Below are 5,123 nucleotides of genomic sequence, written 5' to 3' on the forward strand. Positions count from 1 at the left end.
TTCAAATAAGTCAACTAGCTCTTATATATTAAAGGGTACTGCCTCCTGTCCTAATTAAAGAACTCGTGACTAATTTGAGGAGATTAAGAAAATAAGTTAAGTTAGTTATTTTATAAATAAGTGTTGTTTTTTCTAAAATATCCTTGCTAATCAAATGTATTAGCTAGACTGTCATTATTAGAAGGATTATTTTGAAAAAAATACATAAATATGATAGACAAAATAGATTGGGGTCTTATTATTAGGATCAAAATAAAAATCAAACGAAATCTTATATTAAGAATCAGAGACAGTAGTATATAACGAAGACACACATACAACTAGCAACTCGTAAGAGTGACAAGCGAGTTGCTGAGCCGGAAACTCTCATGTTTATATCATTCCCTTAATCGGTTGATGGCTGCACCGAATTCTGGTGAGCAAAATGAAGCCATCAGGGTTGATGTTTGATTTTCCTTTGTGTTATGATTGAAGACAAAAGCACATGGTAGAATACGACCGTTCGGATACGGTTCACTTTGTTATATGATTGGGTGGTGCCTATTGCTCAGTCTATTGTCATAGCCCTTTCATTTAAGGAGAGACCCCTTCATAATTGACCCAACCCATCCCTTGCTGCTCCTTCTCGCCTTCTTAATAGGGCGTATAACATGTTTCCCTTCTGGCTTCACCAATTCAATATTTTAAATAAAAAAAAAAGAGTGTTAAACAAAACTGAATTTGAGAGCAAACTCCACTACAGTCTCGCTTGGGAATACAGGGCGACAAAATCATCAAATGTATTGGCTTATTTTATCCCTCATACGACGCACATGTTCAGTTTCCTTGAAGAGATGAAAAAGAGTTCCCGTGGAGGCAATGCTTAGTTGCTTCCACCATTAATATAGACGAAAAGAACATGTATTGCACAGTTGATACGTACGTCATAACAAAACAGCAGAAAGAGCATCAAACACTGCACAAAAACATTAACAGTTGCAGATCCCTTAGGCCTTTACCTTCAAATCCTCCTCCTTTAAATTAAAAACTGATCATGCTGCTCCTTGGCCCCCTTACATTTTTACAATTTCATGCTTCGGAAAACATTATATATGAGGCCAAAAAAGAGAGTATCAGAATAATAAAAAACAGCGGTGAGAATATGAACGAGCATCAATTATATACGAATCAAATAGTGGTGGGGGATGGGGCCTGCAACTACGCAACAACCAGCCGTCCGGTGATAGGCCCCACATCGGCACATGCCCTTGTGCTTCCAGCTTCCTCAGCATCATATATATACCGTTCCAATAATAGCCACCAGCTGTAAAAATCCCCACCCATCAATGCCCTCACAAGTATTCCCATGCCCATCCAATTCTCACACTTCAATTCAAGCCTTCTAGCATTAAGTTCAGCTCTCAATAGATACAGACAGGTTCAGTTTCTTGGCGATTTCGTAATTCTCTTTTCTTGGCCATTGCATGAATATACATTTCAAAGCGATAAGATTGTTGAACATTTCTTGAGTCAACCTAAAAGATAGTCTCTTTCAAACTGAGTAAAAGAAGTTACCATCCTGTAATTTTTCTGGCTTTAGTTTTTATGACTCTAGTTATTTCTTCCTGTGTTGAGAAATAGGAGAGAATTACACATGGCAGATTTTCAAATTCGAGAGGACCATTTGAGTTACCAACATAGCATCACGAACATTTAAGGTAATGTTGATGCGTCGGCACAGCTAACAAGATCCCACTTTTCTACCCATTTGGGCAACTTGACAAAAATGAATGAAGCATTTATATTCAGACAAAGAAAACAGGACCATCAGGATAAAATTTGTTCCTGATTTTTACAGTACTAACTCAACAAAAATCCCAATTCGTGTTTCGAACCGCTGATATTTCTCACAAAAAGATGGATCCCAACAATTAACTAAAGAATGGACAGAAACTTACAGAGTGGAAGGGATAAACGAAGAAATGGGGGGGGGAAAAAAAGACTAACATATCAAGGAGCTACGACCAGGTTCTAGTGGATTGGTTCCTGAATTGAATTGAAGTCATCACTTTTGCGACCATATAACAATGTCATCTCGTAAATGAGTGGAACAGGATTGAGATCCTGCATGGAGGACCATGCCTCAGCACTTCACTGCACTGTCCCCATAATAACTTGTCATTGAAGGATATTATAGGGCCGGGACGTGTCCAGTGTCCACGCTTGTTTTACTGTTTTCATACTTAATCATCTACAACTCTTTACATGCTTTTCCTGTCAATTTGGTTTCAATCAACCTGCTCGCCAATCAAGTCTAGACCTACTAACAGAAGGATATCCCTTGGAATAATAAGAAGTAGAAATGGATTCCCTGAGCTGATAAGAGACTCCTCACCGAAGCTGTTAGTAGCAGGAAAGCCAAGGCAAGCTCCTTCATGTAAATTCTGTTGTGCTTCTTCTTCTTCTTCTTAGAAGCAGCCTTTTGCTCCTGTCTTTGTATTTCCTCAAGATCAGGCGCTGATGCTGCTTCTGATGCTTTGGCTCTTTATGAACCAATGAAACAAGATCGCCCTCTGACGAACGACCAGATTTCTGGTCACAACCCACTCATACGCACTGCCAAGCTGGAATAGTCCAGAGATCATGGCATTGAATTTGGTCACCCGACATGGTATTCTCAAAAGGAGGTAAGGTACGATAAAAGGGGAAGGATTTGGAGCTGGAAGGATGTTAAGAAATGACATAGTGGCTGGGATGTAACACACAACCCAGCAGGAAGCTCAGCCTCCGGAACAAACATTGTCATGGGTAGAATTATACAGAAAAGGGTAAATGAATAGAAGGGCAATATCAATTTTCTCAGTAGAAAGAAGAGGAATATTAAATTGAATTTCATCCCCACGCTTATCTGTGAAAACAAAATTGGTGCCACAGTTATTATATACACCATAATTGAATTACACAAGGTAGTTACATAAATTTAACATATGCATACCTGCCCCGTATGATGTCAGGCAAACAAAGGCGAAATAATTGCATTGGCCCCGAATGCCATCTATGCTGTTGTTTCCTGTAAGCTTCGTAAGATTCTGGAAGTTCACACTGGCACTGCACTCATTAAAAAGCAATGATCAGTTTTAAGAATTGATGAGCAGTGGCATGATATATCGATGGTATGAATTAAAGTGAGGCACACCTCCACGTCATTAAGGAAAATAAATTTTCCAGCCATGGAGATGAGCTCGGACAGCTATGTCCATGTCCTCAACAGTGGTCCTCTCCAACCACCCACCAGCTTCCTCCCCAAAGCCTTAATTCGCCACACTCCAGCCGTTCCATTGAACCAAAGAAATTAATGAAAATACCATTCACTTGCTGTTCGACCTCAAAATGGAATGCCAGATTAATGTTCTGTAAACCTTGTAAGCAAATTTTCATCCTTGTTCACAAGGACCATCTTGCTTGAACTAGTCCTAATTCCTCATTATCCTGCAGTAGCAGCAAGTAGATTTATTTATATACATCTAACTATACTTGTAAGCTAATTGAAAACAATAATTTCCTTTTGAATCATCTCATTATGCGCCACTGCACGGATTACTTACCTTGAAATGAGGAACAGTTCTTTTAAGAAAATCAGGGGTGGGCTGGAAATCAGCGTCAAAAATAGCAACGAACTCGTAGTCTTTTACATAGCTACAGTTCATGGCAGACTTGAGATTACCAGCCTTGTACCCTTGCCTAAGCACTCGGTGTCGGTACACTATGTTGGCACCCTCTTGTTGCCATTTTTCCACCTCTTCCTTGATCATCACCTGTGTTGTCGGGTCATCAGAATCATCCCAGAACTTGAATCAGCAACTTGGATTTGGGCCAATCCAAATTACAAACTGCAGCAATTGACTGGTGATAAACCTGAGCACAAAGAAACTTAACCAGTAAGATTAACATAAATGAGAAACTCAAGGTGAAAAAAAATTAATAATATGCCCAACCTTACCTCTCTCTCATTGCACATGGGGATCTGCACTAGCACCATGGGAAAAAATTCCCTTCTCACCAGACTCTAGATCTACAGCTCCTTCTTTAGGAACAGGTTTGATCTTCTTGAATCGAATCCAGAAGCAACCCAAACAAAGAATCAGTCTATCCAAACTCTGAATAAGGAAAAGCACAATGCACGCATTGGCCAGGAATTGCAGGGGCGGAGCTATATACTCACACGAATCAAAACCCACCGGAATAGAACCAGTCGAAAACATCTTTCACTCCGAAGGATGTTAACCATACATAGTCCAGTTGAAGATGTGGGGTACCGAAATGCCAACCCTTAAAGTAAGCAGTTACTTCAAAAAGTAGCAGAAGCACAGATAACCACAGGAACACTTTGATACAGGAATAGAACCTGCTCTTCACGGTAGGGTTTTCCTTTTCCCTGCCGCCGATTTCATTATCGTGGTCGGCATCGACGTCGGTTCTGCCGGAGGCGACGCGGCGCTTCACGGCGGACGCTACACCGAACAATGCGGGGGCAATGGAGGTCAAGCAACCGGCCGCTCTGTGAGCTTTGAGGAGAAGAACCCAAGTGAGTTGCTTGGCGTTTTTGCCCCTGCCTTTGTCTCTTGCACGACCTGAGTGGTCGGGGATGAGGAAGTCGTCGTCAGAAGGACCCTCAAGCTCAACCATGGACCAATTGGGGTTCTCCATCTTCACCACCACTGGGGTGCCCCGATGGCCCTCTTTCCCCCACCAATTGAACAAGGGCGCCATTGCTGGGTCTGATCTAAGAATCCCACCTCAAAAACACAAAAAAAATAATTACAAAACTAATTTGCAATTCCACTTTCCCCTTTCCCCCAGCTCACTCACTCAAATTTTTTTCCTGGTACTTTTTCCCGAGCAAAACGCTTTGATTCCAAGAAAATAGGTAATGAAAGACAACTTAAAACCAGAAAGGGTGAGGCAAAAGGCTATAAACTTTGATCTCATTGTGGAAAAACAGAAGGAGAGCGGGAAATGGAAGCAGTGAAAAAGGCGTGGTGTAGAAAGCAGAGCAAGGCGTTAGTGAGCGACGTGGCATTCGAAGTCAAGTTATGCTTGAACTGTTTCTCAGAGGAAGAGGGGTTGTGAGGTGGAGAAATAGA

General features: G+C 41.2%; 1 pseudogene; it reads right to left on the minus strand.

Moving 5' to 3' along the window:
* Window positions 1-1,905: 1,905 nt before the first annotated feature.
* Window positions 1,906-4,812, minus strand: LOC114761705 (probable xyloglucan glycosyltransferase 12; annotated as a pseudogene).
* Window positions 4,813-5,123: the final 311 nt, after the last annotated feature.

The sequence above is a fragment of the Neltuma alba genome, unplaced genomic scaffold, assembly GCF_004799145.2.
Source record: "Neltuma alba isolate B1F8T4 unplaced genomic scaffold, ASM479914v2 tig00011129_pilon, whole genome shotgun sequence".
Classification (NCBI taxonomy): domain Eukaryota; kingdom Viridiplantae; phylum Streptophyta; class Magnoliopsida; order Fabales; family Fabaceae; genus Neltuma; species Neltuma alba.